Genomic DNA, 19840 nt, shown 5'->3' with positions numbered 1-19840 from the left:
TTTAAATTCAATTAAATCTCTTCCAAAATTTGTTTTTGAAGAATTTTTTTAAAATTTTTTTAAATTTTTTTTTATTTATGATAGTCACAGAGAGAGAGAGAGAGGCAGAGACGTAGGCAGAGGGAGAAGCAGGCTCCATGCACCAGGAGCCCGATGTGGGATTCGATCCCGGGTCTCCAGGATCGCGCCCTGGGCCAAAGGCAGGCGCCAAACCGCTGCGCCCACCCAGGGATCCCTGTTTTTGAAGAATTTGATAAACTTCAACAAAAGCGTAAAGTGATGGAAAAAATTGACAAATTTGATTAAGTTTTGATATCTATGTCATGAAGGCATTGGTAGACAGATGGCCAGGTAGCAGAGCAGGAGATGATATATGCAATGTCCAAAACCTGTAAGAGAATAATAGCAAGTTGATGTCTAGAACTGCAAGAAACTCCTTCAAAATGGTATGAAGGAGTTAGCAATCCTAGTAGAAAAAGAAGGAAGGCATGTGAGCTTATATTTCACCAAAGAGTAAACCAGAAGGCTGCCAGCATATGAAGTCATCAAACTCATTAGTAACCAGAGTAATAAGAATGGAGGCAACAGTGTGATAATCACTATTAAACTAGTAATAATTAGAAAGCTGAAAAATGAATATAGGAATTCTCATGCAGTGTTAGTGGGAATGTAGACTTCTGTGGCTATAATGGAGAACAACAGCCTGGAAGTTCTTAATCAAACTAGGAACACAGAATGGTTCAATTTATTCTCCTGGGTATATGTCCTAAGGATGTTGTCAGTAACTGAATAACATAGGTGGACGAGGTGTTTGTGGCAATGTTTGTTTCTAGAGGCAGGAAGTTTGGGTGCTAATCTAGAAGAGCAGCTGGGTAGATTGTGGTGGTTATGCACAGGGAGCAATCAGAAGCAACTGTGGCTACTGTACACTGAGCAAGGTGTGAGGTGTCACAAAACACAGCAATGTTGGAAAAGGAAGCTGCTGAATGGGATGAGTAGCATAGTACCATCATTCATTTGAATTAAAAGTACATGCACACAGAACAATATGCAGTTTTTGTTTTTCTTTTTTTAAAGACTATTTATTTGCCAGAGAGCGAACACAAGCAAGGGGAAAAGCAGAGGGAGAGGGAGAAGCAGGCTCCTTGCTAAGCAGGGAGCCTGATGTAGGACTCGATCCCAGGACCCTGAGATCACGACCTGAGCCGAAGGCAGACACTTTACTGCCTGAGCTACCCAGGTGCCCTGAATATATGGTTTTTAAGAGCACATTCAAATAAAATTATACCCACAAAATACAGGAGATTGTTTTAGGGTTTTTAAAAACCTGTACAATGAACATCCTTACATTTATTTATTGGGTCACATTTCGGGTCATCTGCTTAGAGAGGGAAAGCAGTGCCCTTTGGTTTGCTGGCTCTGGCCTCAGGCAAGATGTTGATCCCTTTGTGCCTGACTTGCCCATGGGTCCTGAGGATTAGATGGCTTGAATTTACAACAGAATCTGAAGAGTGTGTGGTATATCATAAATTGGCAGTGAGTGACAGATGTCACTATAGCGTTGTTCCTGGAAACAAAACTTAGGATTGACTGATATGAAGGTTTTTTTTTTTTTTTTTAATTTTCTAAGATTTATTTACCATTTTGAGGGGGGGAGGGGAGAGAGAGATAATCCTAAGCAGACTCCCTATTGAGCATGGAGCCCGACATGGGGCTCAATCCCACGACCCCAAGACCATGACCTGAGCCAAAACCAAGAGTTGGACACCCAACCAAGGTGCCCCTGGTGCATACCTTTTTTTTTTTTTAAGGTGTATCATTGGTTTGCTCATTCAATAAGTACTGAATGCCCATTATATGTCTTGGCATTTAGACAAAGTAGGCAAAAATCCTTGCCCTGGTGGAGCTAAACTATCACAGTAAACAACAACAACAAAAGTAATGAAATGTGTAAGGTGATAGTACATGTCATAGATAACAATAAAGCTGTGGTTAGTTTTCATGGTACTTTGATTCAAATTTGCCCAGTATCTGGGTCGTTCACTTACCTTTTCATTCTACATGATCTCAAGAGAGTGATCCTTAAGAGATTGGTTGTTTGAACCAGAGTCACTAATAACATAAAGAGCAGTTCATTTATTGTATCAATCTTTGTTAGCTACATGAGACAACTCTGATAATGTCCTCCCTAACTTCCCTTCAGATGAAAATGTCATCCCTCTTTTTGCTTCCATGACTCTACACCTCTGTCAGAATAGTAATCACCACTATTTTTTCTATTATGGTGTACATAAATTTTTTCTCTCACTAGATTTCAGATTCTTCTGATCAGGGACTGTGGGTGGTTCATCTGTCAATCCCTAAAATGGTCAACATTCAAGGAGTTTTTGTCTAGTTGAATTTTGACCTTCTGGTATCCTTTGGGTTTCTTTCTGATAAGTATTTCATGACCCCCAAGTGTATTCAGTACCACATTCCTAAAGACCTCAGAAATTATTTGTACCAGAAGTCTATAGCAAGAGCAGACCATTGGCAGACAGAACTTTACAGTTAATGACTCTACCTTTGGTGATATATACCTTTGGTGACTTTACCTTTATCAGATTTCCTAACATAAAGTGTTTTTTTTTTTTTTTTTCTATGTTGACCTCATTTGGATTATCTGTGATGGGTATTGTTGGTCACCAGATCCCTTCAGACACCATTCAGATTCCAATGAGTTTGGTTCTGACTTGGGAGCATATATCCATTTTACGTTGTAAATAAATAGAAAATATTTTCTCAAAGGAATTAGACAAATTGTTTATCTTTTTTTCATTATACAAATAAACATTTATTTTTAGTTGAGCTGTTCTAATTTATTACTGAGTATTTAGCATGGCATGTTTTTTCTGCATATTGCTATCAGCGGTTCTTTGGACCTTAATTTTCTCATTTGAAAAATTAATAAGTTTGTATTTTTATATTTATTTACTCATTTAAAATTTATATCTTCCTCAGTTTTATTTTTTTTATTTTTTTTTTTAATTTTTTTTAATTTATTTATGATAGAGAGAGAGAGAGAGAGGCGCAGAGACACAGGCAGAGGGAGAAGCAGGCTCCATGCACCGGGAGCCCGACGTGGGATTCGATCCCGGGTCTCCAGGATTGCGCCCTGGGCCAAAGGCAGGCGCCAAACCGCTGCGCCACCCAGGGATCCCCTCTTCCTCAGTTTTAAAATGCACTTAAAACTGGGAAATGATACAAATAGTACAAAGAAAATACATCAGTTAGAAATGATAAAAACAAGAAAAACAAAAGTAGGCCCACATACTAGAACTGGATGTGAGACCGTAGAAAGATGCAGAGTCTAGGTCCTTTGCCTTGAAGGCACCTGATTTTAGTGGTGATGCTACACAGCAGCCCATAGGACAAGGGAATCCCAGCTTGTGCTCTGCTTCCCAAGACTCATCAGGTAAAGCAGATTCTTTGTTGCAGAGAAGCACAGCTGTTCATGATGCCAGGACCAGAGGATTTTGTTCTTGAGAAGTTTGATGTGGTGGCCACGGTGTTTTAATGAGCAGTGTCCTGGTTATAAAGCCTTATGAAGAGTCCCAGAGGGTTACCTGTCCACGTAGGTGGTGAGGTGGCCCTGACACAGAAGCCAGGACCAGAAGTGAAGGTGCTATTCTCAATGACGGCTCGGCAATCCTGGGCTGGGTGGGCTTTATGTCTGTGCGCTCAGCAGTCATTGGCTTCTGATTTGCACTTACTGAAGGAAATTTTCACTTTGTCCTTCTGCATTACAAATTTGTTACTTTCGGAGGAAGATTTTGACCTTAAACTTGTTGGGTCTGTTTTCTGTGATATGCAGTTAACACTTACACTTTTCCTGTGTCCCTTGGTGTGCCTTATGTGTCAGAAACCACCATCTTCCTTTGCTGTGGCTCAGAGTGTCTTTCACAGGCCTTCAGACCAACATTTTCTGCTTCTCACTCTCTTTTCCTCACAATCCTAAATCCTGTACAACAGCTCCATTGTTTGACAGAGGAGAGACAGAAACCATTGGTGCTTCATTTTCTGTGTAACACCAGCACCCAATTGGATTGGGACACGCCTTAGGGTGCTGCTTCTCTGCCCTTTCACCAAACTACTGTCTTCCTCTCACGATGATGAGGATTCCCATTTAATCTATTGCTTCTGTGAGAATCTCTCAAATTCTGGATTATCTGGAGGTACTTCTTGTTTTCTAATGATCGTTTTGTTTATAAAACATGATCATGAACTTCTGTCGCAGTCAACAGATGGCAGTGGCCTGCTCATTTTCCCTAGCATGGCGTGCTGAGGCAGGCAAGAGTAGGTGTGATTTCCTGCACCGATGGGTCCCCAAAGGCGTTGCAAGCTTTGTGACACAAAGTACTTTATTTTAACACAAATTAATGTTCTTTATTTTGTTCAGTGATTTTTGTCAATACATAAATGCCTAGAATTCATTTTGCTTGCTTTTCATGCATGCTTCTTTAATCTATGGTGATTTATGTGTTTACCATCTGTAGTAAAAATTTCCCTGTCAGAGCATGTACTGAGATATTTGTACTTACAGGACATAAATTTGTTTTTTGTTTTCCCAGGGAGCTGATATTTTATATTTTTCTCAAATATATTTAATGAAATTAAGATTTTCCCATCGGAATGTTTGTTTTAAATATTTCAGCTAAGTGTCCTGTTATTTGATTTAGAGTTGGATTATTGAAGCTGATTTTTACTTAAATGCAATAGCTGGAATACCTTTCTCTGTATATTTCAACTTATTCTGGATGTTTTATATTATCAACCTGCAAAATCTTGTTTGTGATGTTACTGGCGGTTTTCCAAGCTATCTTTATTGGTAACCAGCTTTTTGTTTAGGAGTTTGTTATAAAGGAAATCCCAAATACACATCTTTTCAAAATTAGTAGCTCATCTAAAACCCTTTTTAAAATAATCAGCTCTGAGAAATGTGAGCTCACCAAATATAGCATTCTTGGTGATCAAAGAATAGGATCAAATTTTTAACTTGGACAAGGAGTTCTGGTGTGAGTTATGAAGAGATGTAAAGTAATCTGTTGTCTTAATATTGAGCTAAATCTGTCTATTTTTTAAGCTAATTGGTAAATCTTTAAAAACGGTGCCTAGCCCTTAAAAAGCCCTCAGTCATTCTTTTCTTACTCACTTATTCCTTCCTCTTACCTAAATTACTCACTATCCTGTTAGAAAATCTTCAAAATCTCCTTGTTGAACCTCCCAAGTACACAGGATTAATTGGCTAACTACCACTGCCTAACCATCAAAGGAAGAGCACTGACCTGTTAAATTAAACTTTCAGGTCAGCAGGAAGGGACTAATATCTTTTTTTTAAAGTCAGTCTACCACACATCTACTGGGTATTGACTATCAGAATACTATAGACAATAGGAAGACTAATAAATCACCAGTTCCTAATTTTAAGTAATTTACATTCTTTTTTCTATTACTTTGATAAACCTTTAATTTGTGTAGTGGTATTTTGTGAATTTTTGTAAAGTAAGGTGTTTTAATTTGTGGTAGTCCTAGGCAAAAATGCCTTATCAGAGAGGATGTGGAGCCTATTATTAGGGATTAGGATCTTCTAGACCCTCGGGGCAATAGTGTAGAGATTGTATTCATAATAGGTATGAAAACCTGGGCTTGGCATAGGCATCATATCTGACTGGACTAATCTCTCCCCATGTGTTCTAGAAAGACACACTTCACAGACTGACCATAGCGGAGACCACTGGAATGTACCAGAAAGAGCATGGATTAAATAAGCCAAACACATAAAAAGGCCTAGCAAATTGCCTCACAGTGTATGAGCTCAATAAATGGTGGCTTCTATTATTCTATTATTATTTTTTTATTTTGGTCAACTTTTTTAGAGAAGATGGGCAGCCATTCATCCATGACTATCCAATGCTTGTTTTGTTTGGGGCACAGTAGAAGGTATAGAGGATTTAATTGTGACCCTGACAGACATCCTCAGTGCCCCTGTAGAAATTTTAGTTACATGGACCATTTATGCAAGTGCACAGGCCAAACAGTGGTAAGTATGAAAGGAGTGAAGTCCAGGGTGCAATTGCTTGTATTCCCCTGAACTAAGAGTACAGGAAGATGTGCCTTGAAAGGTGGGTGGAAGCTGATGAGAGCAGGATTGGAGGTGAGCAGTGTTCTAGCAGAAGCAGCATCCTGTGTGACCACTCAGGGAAAGTACAGAGCATCTGGAGCTTGTGTGTACAGCCCAGGGAGAGGGGGTGAGGGTAGAGGGCCAAGTAGGTGCTGCTTGGACAGTGCCTTGAGCTTGCTCTGATGGAGTCTGGGCTTTATCCCAGAGCAGTGGAGGAGCTATAAATTAATTTTAAATATTGCCGGGATCTGACAAAATCCTTAATTTAGGAAGTTTTCCATGGTCTCAGTCAAGAATGGGCCGTCTTGATGGACTCATCACTGTGGAACCAGGGCTGGGATTCTGCAAGGGGGTTGGTGCTGAGCAGCTGTGGTTGGGGCATGGACAGTGGGCAGAGTTGTGAGTCGAAGGGACTGAGCAGAGGGCCCCTCTCTGCTGGGCCAGGCCTGGGGTTTATCAACAGGAAATGGGTTGCATCTATTTGCTCCTGGCCCAGGGAAGAGCAGGCGTCAGGGAGCCATGTCCCAGGACAGTTGATGCAGCTGGCCACTGGGGAACTGTAGCACTCAGGTGAAGACACAGTGGCAGTGTCTCTTCAGTCACCCTGGCATCTGGTTAGCGAGCTTCCTCCAGAGCCAGCCTTTGAATGGAAAGAATAATAACCAAATGATCCTGTCCCCAGGGGTTGGGTGGGTTATCCAGATTAGCTCAGGGCCAAAGCTAACTAAACAATAGAAGGCTTTCTGGGAACTGGGCTATGTCCTTCTATTGTGGCCAGGTGCCATGGTGATTTTGATTTCGGCTTGTCTGTTCTGTTCTTGGGCTCAGGGAGACCCCTGGAAGCCTCTGTTCAGACAGACAGGAGGGGAGAGGGAAAGAAGGAAGGAAGGAAACCTGAATTTGTAATGAGGCCACACCTAAACACTGTGTTTTTTATCTTTTTTTTTTTTTTTTCTGATCTCTTCATCAATTCTCAGTGCATTTATTGATTACATATTAAAGAAAGAGCTCTATTTTAGGTGTCATTCTTTGCAGAGCTGGTGTTTTCACTTTGGTTCTGAAGATAGAGCAAGAGTCCTAATAGTTGACTTTGATGACTTGGATAGACTGGCCGCCCAGCTCTCCTTGCAGAGCAGACCAGACTGGTTAGTCCTAGATTCGATCTGGTATGTGAATTGACATTTCTGCTGTTGTTCACTGATGCCAGAACCTGGGTTCAAGGTAGCCAGTGAGGCCAATGTTCTTGTTGCTGAGGTTGTATAAACTTGAGAAGCATCTGCAGCCTTCTTCCCACACCCCTAACTCTGGTGAGTGCTGTGTGCAGGGTGCCTGTCACTTGCAAAGTGAGACCTCTGCTCCCACTCCATGCCCCACCCCTCCACACATGGGCATTCCATGCAGCTCAAACAGGGTAGAGAGTAATGGGTGCAGCGTGGCTCAACCTGGCTTCATGAAACTCAGAAGGAAAACATTTCATTTAAAGGTATGAAGCATACCAACTTCTAAACCAAATAAAGGAATAAAGAAAAAAGTGATAAGAGGTGGAAGCTGGAAAGAAAATCTACTGGAATGAGGACTGTAGAGTTCTAGGATTAAGAAAAGAAATAACGGACAGGCTCACAAATTAAGAGTGTAAAAGGCACTTCCTGTGAATAACAAATGTCTGAGCATGAGCTGTCCTGTTGGAGCCACTGGTGTCTCCAAGTACAGGGGAGTAATTCTCTCAGTTTCTTCTTCTACCTGCTTCAAGTTGTTGAGTTACTACTGCTTTATCCTCATGAGGAGCCAAAGAAACCTTTTTTTGTGTCTCAGAAGAAAGGTCCCAAGTTTGAACTGACATCTGTGTGTGTTTGGGCCACTGTAGGAGAATAGCACAGACTGGGGCAGCGGGCAGCTCAGACAACAGAAATAGATTTCTCACGGTTCTGGAGGCTAGAAGTCTAGGATTGCGGTGCTGGTCCACTTGGTTTCTGGTGAGAGCTCTCTTCCTGGCTTGCAGAGGCCACTTCCCTGCAGTTTGGCATGTGGTGGGGAAAGGAAGAGGATACAGGATACTCTGGTGTCTCTTCTTAAAAGGGCATTGATCCCATCATGGGGACTCCACTCTCATGATTCAGCCTAATCCCCATTATCTCCCCAAAACCTCAGCTCCAGATTCCATCTCCTGGGGGTTAGGGCTTCAGCATGTGGATTTTGGGAGGACAGAAAGATTCAATCCAGAGCATCTCATTTTTTTTTATTTAAGCAAAAAGAATACATTTATACATTTTCTGGAGGAGAAAAACCCCACATGGCTATAAATAGTGGCTTCAGCTGGCTTTTGATTTTTCAAGATCAAGTGAAATAAATCTAGAGGTAAACAATAGAATTCCATTAAGTAGGAGCTTCAAAGGGACCATCTTAGTAAAGGCAGTAAATCTGTTTGGAGAAAGTTTTGGGCATCAACTTATTAATAGCATTCAAGCCCATCAGGTTTTCTTTGTTCTTTTAAAGTTATGGGAATGAATTAAAACCAAGCTTCCCAGTCTATCATGTATCATTGAAACCCAAAACACAATAGCATTTGTCTTGTTACAAACCAAGAGGCTGTAAATCTATTATTTATTTTTTATTAAAGGTGCAAGCTCCCCAGTGAGGCCCATGAATGGCCAAGAGAAATAGGAGATGAAGCCTTTCATCTCTGCCCAGTCTTTCCCCATGTGACCCAGGTCAGCAGTGATTCAGTGTTCCTGCTACTCTTATGACTGTGTTTGTGTACCTGGACTATGTTCAGAGGTAAAGAGAAAAGAAAGGGAAAAATGAGGAAAATGACAAGTCTGACTTTATGTTTTAGAGCAGAGTTAAAATTGTAATTAGAGAAAGCTACATGATCATTTCTAGCTCTAAACAAAATTTTCCATCAAACCACTTGTGCCTTGGATCTCTTATGGATCATTATACATAATGTAGAATGATAATGCTGTGCTATTCCAACATCTCTGTTATGGCCATCCCCCTCAAGCAGGGCCCCAGAAGGCACCATTGTTTACAGGGTGACAGTGGCCTGGCCCAGGTGAGGGCTCCTGGAAGGACACCAGACACCTCAGTCTGACTCTGGACCAGGAAGGCCTGTGGAGCAAGATCGGCCTCACCTGCCTCCTTAGGGAAAGCCAGTCTCAGTTTGCAGCCAATGGCAGTGGTGATAACTGCCCATCCCTGACACTATCCCATGGGATCTGCTAGGGAACTGGCCCAGTTCATGGACGCCATTCCCTCTCTGGTCTAGCAAATAACTTCATTATTGAGTATTCTAGTCAGGCTGTAGTAAAGATGCCAGATCTTTAACTTGCTAGAAATAAACCAAACCAAAAACAAGTGGTAATTAAGTTTCCATTTTCTCTAGAGTAGGAGACATGGCGTATTTATACCTGTGGCACTTAGGCATGGTCCTGTGTGTGGCTACATGTTGCCTGTTAAGCCTATGTGCAGAAACTAAAAGGTGTATTTCTTTATTGTCCTAGAAACTAGAGTTTCCACATTTTGTTCTTGATGCTTCCTTGATTCAGGTGGAAGGTAGGTACCTGTGAATCATACAGAGGTCAGCAGCCCTTTGCTGGGCTGCCTAAAGCTGCTCATGGAGAGTTGTGGTTTGATTGCCCTGCTGGCTGGCAAGAATCTGGGAAGGCACCCTCTTGGCATGCCTCCAATTGCACTTTTGCCATCATGGGCAGGCTCTCATCATCTTTCCTCTGCGTGTGCCTTTGTGGCTGCCTACTGACGTGACTCCTATGTTAGGTCCACCTTGCAGAGATTGGGCTGCACATGAATCCCCCCAGAGCCTGGCCACACCAAAGAGATTCCCCTGCCCCTGAGCCCATTCTAAATTAAACCTGTGCTCCTCCATCTGGATCCCAGACTCACTGCAATACCACCACTGCTCTCCGTGTGTTTCCTTTCCTGAGGCTTCTCTACAAGTCGTCTCCTTCCAGTAACAATAGCGATAGCTAGTAACAGTACTCCAAGGTCGGTCCTATTATTGACACCATCATACAGACAAGGAGAAGGAGGTGCCCAACCCAGCATCCCAGGGACGGCAGGTTGTAGCAGCAGACCAGGGGGTCTGGCTCTCTGGTGATGTGGCTCTGGGAGCTCTTAGGGCAGTGCTATCACTCGGCCACCTTGGACTTGTCATGCTTCTGGGGGTCTGTGTGTCCCAGGAATGGGCTCTTTCATGCCTTCCTGGCTCCAGTGCAACCTTCTATGCTATTTTTCGTAGAACTTTCCCTCCTTCCGTAGAAACCCCATGGAACTCTTTCATGTTTCTGCTATTTATGGAGCCCTGTCTGTCAGGAGCTGTGCTTAGTGCTTGTTATGTCTGTTAAGTTCAATTGAAGTGAAATAAACTGAACTTTATTCTTCAGCACTCCCATGAGGAAAGCATTCTCTCTTTTACGAAAGAGGGAACTGGCTGGCAATAATGTTTTGTTTGGTTATGTCATTCCTCAACCATGGTAGAAGCTTCTTGAAGGCAGAGTCAGAATTTCCTCATTTCCTATATTCTCAGGCAATCCTGCCTAAGCCCACAGACCACAGAGACAGGCAACCAAGTATGAAGGAAACCTGAGGCTGTCAGGACTGATGAGAGGCGGCCACTACCTTATAATGCTGAGAGGTGCTGAGGATCTCTCCCTGCCCCCCTTCCCTTGTATGAATGCACTTCAGATATTTTCCCTGTAGTTGGAATTACTTTTCTCATCAAAAGGGGGCTTCATTGAAAGTAATGGACTTGAGTGCCAGTGTCTTCTCTCGACTCAGCTCTGTGGCCTGTGGCTTTGCTCCATGGGATCTCTGGGTGCCACAGGGGAAAACTCAGCATACAGGGGAGGGCTGTGGAGGGCAGTAAAAGAACAGCACAGGTTATGGGCACATGTCTAGGAACTCACAAGCCCAACAGCAGACTGTGTCCTGAGGTCCTCCCTTCTGTGACTCAGGCTTTGGCTTCAAGGAGGGTGGGCAGGGGGGACAAGGGGAATAAAAGCATTTTGATAAAGAAGCCAAATTGGAGACCCTGGATAGATTGGTGTAAACATATTTCAAGCCTCTGGTTGTTTCTTACATTTAGGCCCTGGCGGTAGCCAAGCGGGCCATATATCAGCAGGACCTTGCTTACAGCTCTCAGACTAATGAGGATTATCATTTATGCTTGAGAGTATGTAAATTTGGCAGTTCTTGCTCTAAAATAACATTCTCCATCTTTCTGGGAGTAAACTGCTTTCTTAGTAAACAAATTTTCAGTTTATTATGTTACCATTTAGAAACTTTCTTATTCTGGTGCCAAATTGCTCTTAAAGGTGACTGATTCATAAAGAATATTTTATTTACCTTGAAATCAGATTCTGTTTAGAACAGTGTTAAAACACAGGAGAGTCAGCAGTCCATCACTAGAGATCTGTGAGGAGCTAAAACATTGGAATCCACAACTGTATTTATGTCTTTGAGAGGTTGTTTCTCTCCAGTTCATAGCACTTATATCTGTATCATTCACTGAGCAGCTATTCTGTGCAAGACCCTATACTTGAGGGTCTCCTTAAGATTCAGAAATGAGTAACAGATTAGTCTCTGGCCTTTGAGCCTCTAAACTTTGAAAAGGAGAATAAAACAAGTACTAAATAAGTGGCAAAAAGTCCCACGTGCCCTCTGAGAGGTTGGCACACAGGGAATGGCTCAGGGGAAGACTGTGTCCGCCTGTACATTCCGAGGAAGTGGTGCAGAGAAGGCAGGGTATGTGACAGCAGATCAATTCAGGGTGGGTGGGAGATGGTGGGCATTTGCAGCTGAGGGAATATACCAGCAGGGGAAAGCCTGGGGACCTGTGGAGCAGTAAGAGGTTAAGTCTTGTTGGAATTGAAGGTTACATGCCCATGGTCTATGGCTGGAAGCCTCATGTGGGGTCAGATACCCTGCTCCTCACCATCTTGGAGGCATCCATGCTCATCTAAGATGTTTGGTGATGGAGAAGTTTTTAAAGTTTGTGCAACTGGGAATGTAAGTTGACTTGAATAATTTTTTCAAGTATGTTTCTACAAACCTCATTTAGGGTATTTTGAGCCAGAAGGGTTCTGTGCTTAATTTAGTTTGGGAAATAAGTCTTTGTTATAAGATTTCTTGGAGCCTTTAATATGCCTTGTGACTTTTTGAAGGGGGATATATTATGTGCTATTTCAAACATATTTGACCATGGAACCTGAGTGGGATACCTTATTGGATTCTTTTGACCTCCTCTTTCTTTCTGAGGTACTGTCTGCACAGCACTCCCTGCCTGATTTAAATTACAGCCCCAGCCCTGCCTGGCCCCTTACTCTGGGCTCAGTTCTGATTTAGTTGCCTCTCCATGTCTGGACTTGAATGAAATGTCACACCCCCAATGTTCCCAGAGTGGCTCCCAAGGGGCTGGGTGTCCAGGGAGTATTACCTCTTCAAGAGATGAATTTCCATCAGTGGAAATTGGGAGTCAGGCTGGTGGATTTCCCATCTTTTCTTCTTCTGTGGACTCCTCCAAAGTGTGCTTGCTTCTATAAACTTTCCAGAGATGCCCCCATGTACCTGGATGTGTTTAACAGGTGAACTGATACACTTTTGAGTCTGTGCCATCGCCACACCTAGGATGACCCATTACCTCACATCTCTCTTTATCTTGAGTCTATGTTCTTAAACATGTTCTACCTTGCTTACACTTCCCAAATTAAGTGTTGGCATGTAGTCCTTGCCTCAGGCTCTCCGTTCTGGAGGACTTGGACAAAGGCAAAATCCCTTTTTCATTGACCATTTGAGGCTGATGTCTCCCAGGGCTCACCTTGGGCAGCAGTGGTCTGATGGGCTAGATGTGGCACTGAGCAGTGAGGATGACCAGCTTCCCAGTAGTCCAGATGAACAATAGGGAGAACAAGGAGGACAGGAAATGCCAAGTAGGTAGTTGATGAAGTGAATCAGAACTGGGAATAGAGGAACTGGAGGTCAAGATCTGGGGGGGGAGGTCTCTTACAGATGGCTAAAAAGATGCAGGGGGTGGGGGGAATGTAGACATGCGCAATAGGGACATTTAGGCCTGGGAGGAGAGGAGGAGCAGCTCTGAACGAGGGCCAACAACAGAAGCAAGAGTGGCACCCTGAGCATTTGGAGGAGCAAGTGTTGTAAGGAAGAGGGTGGCCTTAAGCACAGGTCACTGGCCAGTTCTAGGTGGGACAGTAGGCACTGCTCTGGTGGTGCTAAGATTCGAGGCTTGGTAGTGGGAGGGGAATAGCTAGAAGGTACATCCAGGGGTAAGGAAAGGGTCAAGTAAATGAGAGGGTTAAAACCTAAAGGCAGAGCAGGTTATAGCCACTTTCACCTCCAAAGCTGTGCTGTAATTTTTGTCAGTGGGGAAATAAATCGTTTCTTCTACCTTCCAAGACTAGTGGCAGAGGGATTACAAGGCAGACTCACATTTCAGGGCATCTGCCATTCTTGTGTTGCCCAAGGAAACAGACTTTATGGTCTTCGTTTAGTAGGCACATGAGGCTCCAGAGTGGATGGAGGTGGGGAGGGAAGAAGCTGAATTGGTGTGTTTTCCAAAGTGAGGGGACTGACTTCGGGAGTGGCCTGGCCTGGGAGAGCAGAGAAGTGTGTGATTGTTAGGGACAGAGGGCAGAACCACTGCTCAGTTGTTCTAACTTTCTGTGTGTCTACGCACAGATGAGTGTCCTTGGCAGGGGGAGCAAAGAGGAGGAATTTAAATAATGCCAAAAAAGGGGGCTAAGTTCTACTGGGACATCATGAACCCCCACCCTGAGGCTACCGGCAGTAAGCTGAGCAAGTGTGAACAGCTGATGTGACCCTGAGAATGCATCTCTGGTGATTAGCAGCAAAATTGAGGAGGGCTCTGGACTTCTCACAGTATGCGCGAAAGGACAAGAGAAGCAATTTTATTTCTCTGTCCAAGGAGAGAGTAACCTTAACTGTCATCTGGATGTCATGGGGGATTTCTTAATGTTTGTGCAGACAAGGGGAAAGCACTCCGTGGAGACAGAGATGGTGCCACTTCTGCAGAGGTGACATGCTGGAGGAGCGTGAGAGAGCCAATGTGATAAGGACTCCATGAGAGATTTCTTTTGAAAGCAGTGAGGGTCCAAATAGAGATAGCTACCACCACGGTGAAGCAGTCAGCATAATTGCTGGCTGGAGGAGGGGAAGAGAGGGCAGTGGGCACAGTACAGAGGTTTGGCTATTGGCATTGGTGGGCATGGGCCAAGGGTAGGTTGGGGAAGGATGCTTGGGCTTATGTGAAATTTTGTTGAAAAGGCTGGTTTTGGGTACAGACACAACATCTGAGTCCTAATAACACAGCAGGAAGAACTGAGGATGGGGCAGTCAGGCTGACACCAAAGATAGGTATGTGGGAGTGGTGAAAGAAGGTAAGGTGGCAGAGATCAGTGCTCAGAGGGTCACAGGGTTTGAGACTTTCAGCGTTTGCTGCTGACATTACTCAGGGGTCTCCAGAGAGCTAGAACTAACAGCATGTATCTATCTGAAACAGAGAGAAAGGGGGAGATTGATATAAGTATTTGCTCACATGATTATGGAGGCTGAGAAGTGCCAGGAAAGCTGGTGTAGTTACTTTGAAAGGGCTGATGATGTAGATTCTAGCCCGAATCCACAGACCACAGAACCAGAACCACCAAGGACAGGAGAATAGCAGTGTCCCAGTCCATTGGTCAGACAGAGGCAAAGCAATCCAACTTTCCTGTCTTTTTGTTCTATTCAGGCCCTCAGTTTATTGCATGATCTCCACCCATGAAGAGAAGGGCCATCTGCTTTACTCACTCTGTCAATTCAAATGCTAATCTCTTCTCAAAACACCCTCACAGGCACATCCAGAAATAATGTTCAACCAGCTATCTGGACATTCTTTGGCCCAGTCCAGTTGATACATAAAATTAACCATCACAGTGCTCCATGACCTTTCTTGGATTGTTATCTAGCCTTCCAAGTGTGTTCATCACATCTCCTTTTCCAAGTTGTAAGCTTCTCCAGGGCAGGGACCCTGTCTTCTCCTTTGTGTTCTCTGTAGCTGACACAATACTTTCCATGTACTAAGTGTTCAATAAAAATGTGTTGGATGGTTCATTGATCCAATAAACTTATGTCTGTGCCAATACAGAATTGCTGTTGAAAAGCTATGGGTAAATCAATTCTTTGTAAATTGAATCTTATTTCAAATGTACCAGGGATGTTCAGCACTTAAAGGGACCCCAGGTGAATCTTTTGGGAATCCAAGAGCTGTTTATTGTTTTTCACATCTTACGGAGAAGGAAGCTGAGTTACAGAGAAATTAAGTAACTTGTCACTATCTTGTCAAATATAAGGCTTCCTGAAGTCTTCCTGTTACTTTACATATAGAGTGACTTGGTGAAGAGCTCAGCTGTAGGATGTATAATGTCAGATCAATAACATCATACTTTTAGCAGTATTTATTTCAGTCTGTAGATACTTAGTAGATTTGTGTAAATCAAGCTATATTTCAGTAATATACTAATGACCACAGTCTGTACTGAACAGTTTTGCAGGTTATAGCAGGTTAGGAAATAAAAAACAAAAACAAAAGAACGTACAACGAGAAAAAGCTTCTGGCTAAGAAAACTACTTCTAAAAGAGCCTGGCTCAAAGCATTAGTTTTTCTTCTGTGACTTGTGTGAAGATGATGAATGTGCTGGATGGGTGCCGGGTCTTGGGGTCCTGTGGGTGTGCTCCCAGATTCATTGTGGAGGTGATGGAAATCTCTTCAGTCACTGGTTTCATGTTAAGTTTAAGAAAGGTGTTTAAAAAAATTAATGAAACCTTTTGGATACCTCTCTGATTGAATTATTCATTTTAAATTGATCGGGTTTTATCAACATCTGTATTGAGTTGATATAGTTTCTTCTTGCTGCATTCTAGAATTAAGTATTACACATGAGAAACCTGAAGAAAAAATTAGAGCTACTTTGAATTAACTGTTTTTGAATGAACCAAATAAAAGATACAAGAGAGTCAAATTGTGCACTTGATTTGTTTTCCTTTCTCTTCATAGTTGTTTTCACATGGCTTCTGCTTGTCAAAAATGATTTTGAAGTTGTCATTTACTACAAGAGACACTTCCTTTTCATTTGGGATTTTAGTTTCTTGACATGAAACATTGAATCAGATGTGAGGGCAGGAGTTAATTTGTATTGATATTAGTTCACAGCTGTTGTGCAGACGATAACCCATTCAGTTCTTGCCACTCTGTGAGGGTAGATGTTATAATACCCTTTTATAGATGTGCAAACTAAAACCCAGAGGGATAACAAAACTGGATCTCATGGGTGTGTGGGTCCTTTGCCATAAGTCATCCTGTTCATCAGCACTGTCTGCATTGTCTGAATGTCTTCCTTCAGTTTTTACATTTAGTATTAGTGTTGGCTGCTGTGACTACTGTTTTTTTTTTGTTTTTTTGTTTTTGTTTTTGTTTTTTTGAAGACACTGTGGTACAGGGCACCTGGGTAGCTCAGTCACTTAATTGTCTGGCTCTTGATTTTGACTCAGGTCATTATCATGGGGTTGTGAGGTCGAGCCTCGTGTAGGGCTCCATGCTAAGCCAGGAGTCTGCTTTGGTATTCACTCCCTACCTGTCTCATTTCTTTTCCCCTGTTCTTGCTCGAATGAATGAATGAATGAATGAATAAATGAATAAATGAATAAATCGTTGAAGACATTGTGATATTACTTACATAATAATATCTTATAATTCTAAAATAATCCCAAAATAACACTATTTGAGGGATTATCCAAACTTTCAGTATTTGTGCTCATTATAGTCTCTACTTAACCAGAATTTTGTGTTTATTGAGCTAATTGTACAGTGCTAAATGCTAGAATATATGCAGAAGTGGTAATGAGTGGAAAGTTGGCTTTGATGTCAGTATCAATATAAATGTTAGGGATAGAGGGTGAACTGTGGGTGGGTTTATAAAATTAAAAACTGAAATTGAAGTGGATCACCTGTAGCAGGTGGCTTCAGATTGCTCCCAGACCTTTGAGGGTGCCTGTCCAGTTTCTTTACCTGCTCAGGCACTTGTAGGTATAAGTTGGACTTCAGTGGATTTGAAGTAGTAACATACATAGTCTTTTCATGAATTCTAGTTGTTAAGTAAAGAAATAGATTTAGAATTTTTACCTCCTTTCCTGTTTCCACGTCCTTTGCCATTCTTTCAACTGAAGTATGAATGGATGATGGTGCAGACAGTATACAAGAGGGCAGATTATGAATAAACTGGAAAATCAAACTGTGGAACATTGTTTTAAAATTATACAGCAAACTTAATTAGGTAAATGATATCAAAGAGTGAATTGACAATGTAAAATATGCTGTTTAGCTTCTAAACAATGAATACTTAGTAAATTTGAAATCACTAAGTCAGCAACTTCTTGCTTTATGCAGCAGGGTTCTATTAATTACAATCAAAAGTCAAGGGGATCCCTGGGTGGCTCAGCGATTTGGCACCTGCCTTCGGCCCAGGGCATGCTCCTGGAGTCCCGGGATCAAGTCCCACATCAGGCTCCCTGCATGGAGCCTGCTTCTCCCTCTGCCTGTGTCTCTGCCTCTCTCTCTCTCTCTCTCTCTCTCTCTCTCTCTCTCTCTCTCTGTCTCTCATGAATAAATAGAATCTTAAAAAAAAAAAAGTCAACATATTTTAGGGAAGATTGCTAGTTTCAACTGTGTGTCATATCCTTTGGCTCCTTTCAGGGGTCCCCAACCTTAGCTGCACGTTGAAATCACAAGGGAGACCATGCCAGTGCCTCACTCCAGACATTTAGATTTAATTGGCCTGGGGCATAGCCAGGGTAGCAGCATTTTTAAAAAACTCCCTTGGAGGTTCTAATGTGCATCAGAGTTAAGAACCACTGTTTATATTTATAATCATTCTTTAATTATATTTGGTTATGTCTTTATAGATGGAGCTCTGCATTTTAGCATTTGGACTTTAGAGTTGTAGTCTTCTGAGGCAGGCAGCTCAGATCAACTTACAGGCAATTTAAAGCACTGACCTTTATCTCCCAAGTTTTTATGTTTAGATGGCAGTTACTGTAAGGATTACCCTTTTCCTTTTGCAGCATCATAATACTGAGTGCCAGGACCCAAGTTTTTGAAACCTCCCAGTAGACCCTTTTTAAACTGTTCTGAGCCTGCAGGGTATGGCAGGACCTAGCTGTTAATTCAGTACTTTCATCTGATTGACGTGGGGAGGATCACTGGCCACCTAAGGGAGGCCTTCGAATTATTAATTCCTTTCTGGATGTCCTTTGTGTGTCTGCCCAGAGGCCTTGGCATTGGGTACGTTGTGAAAGTCATAAAATTAAAGAAATATCTTGTACTGGCTGCTCACACTGACATTCAGAAAAACAATCACAGTAATGGCTGGGGCTTTCTCTTTTGAAAGAACATGCACCAAAGGCCTTTGGTGGATTTCTTGATAGAATTTGTAGTGGGCCTGCTGTGTACTGATTGGTGGAAAAGGTGGGAAATGGTCATGTTGGGGCCACTGGTACTGGAGCTGTCCAACATCTTTGAACTCATTTGGATGTGTGTGTGCTTGTGTGTGTGTACATGGATGGACTAGGATGCACATATGCTATTGTTGTATTTCAAACACAAGGCTAATTTTTTAAATGCTTGCAAAATTTGTCCAAAGAGAGGAAATTGGTGATTCTCCAATTTTTGTTGGTGTATCAGGATCATATATAGTAAGCCTATGATGGGGTCTCAAGTTTTAGAGGGAAAGATCTAAATAAATTTCCCTCCAAAGCTACTTTTCTTGGATACCCTGATACAGATTACAAACAAGGCTATTGATGGTTCCATACAAAAACAAATAAATATATTTTTTACCATTTGTGGAAATCATAGTTTTGAAACCAAGAAGGCCTACATATCACTATCTGCTCTATTTTTGGAAGTAATGGAGGAAGTATTTCAACCTGATTACTGCCTGTGGAGTGAGGAATTTCTTAGTATTTGACTGACCGCCTGCTGGCACTTTATTTCCTTAGAGCTCCTCAAGTCATTATAAGAATCACCCAACGGTTTGAAATGAAAATAATGTCTTACTATAAAATGTCAGCTATCTATGGTAAAAAGATTACACGCCATTTAAAAATATAATTGCCATTTCCCGCTCCCCCTTACATCCAAACATTTCAGAATAACAGAATCCTTGCAGAATGAGAAGGAGCACTCAAGGTTCAAGCCTTGCAAATTTGAGAAACTGCCTCTATTTTAAGCCTTTTAATAGTCCAGATAATTATAACTCCACCTACTGCCCTTTTCTTTCTGTCTACCGCCTGGTCATTCTTGCGACATTTTAATGATGCAGTTTGTGTATTGCTTATTGCTGCTGATGAGTTCTGCCCGGTGCAGGTTATTTATTTATTTTTCCCTGAGCTGGATTTTTCCTCTGTTTACTTATCTTGGTGTTCTGTTTCCTCTCTGAACTGCCACCAGACTTTCCTTTACATGCCATTGTGTAATACACAGCAGGCAGAAGGAGCTTGGGGACTCCTGCTGTGGGAGCCCTGTTTGGGTAAATGTCACCTCTTTCTTCAGACAAAGAGAAACTTGGCCAAATCACAAATCCAGAAACAGCTTAG

General features: G+C 42.3%; 1 protein-coding gene and 1 long non-coding RNA gene across 6 annotated transcripts in view; one reads left to right on the top strand and one right to left on the bottom strand.

Moving 5' to 3' along the window:
• The window catches only part of SDK1 (sidekick cell adhesion molecule 1), a 911663-nt gene that overhangs the window by 332933 nt on the left and 558890 nt on the right, over positions 1-19840 (top strand). The window lies entirely within an intron of this gene.
• LOC112640217 (uncharacterized) lies at positions 10245-12985 on the bottom strand. Its single transcript, XR_003123907.3, has 3 exons — positions 12612-12985; positions 11522-11598; positions 10245-11026 (listed from the first exon to the last, which is right to left on the bottom strand). It is a non-coding gene; the product is annotated as an uncharacterized LOC112640217 (long non-coding RNA).

Source organism: Canis lupus, chromosome 6 (assembly GCF_003254725.2).
Source record: "Canis lupus dingo isolate Sandy chromosome 6, ASM325472v2, whole genome shotgun sequence".
In the NCBI taxonomy this organism is placed as follows: Eukaryota; Metazoa; Chordata; class Mammalia; order Carnivora; family Canidae; genus Canis; species Canis lupus.
This window is presented reverse-complemented; position numbering and strand designations above follow the sequence as displayed.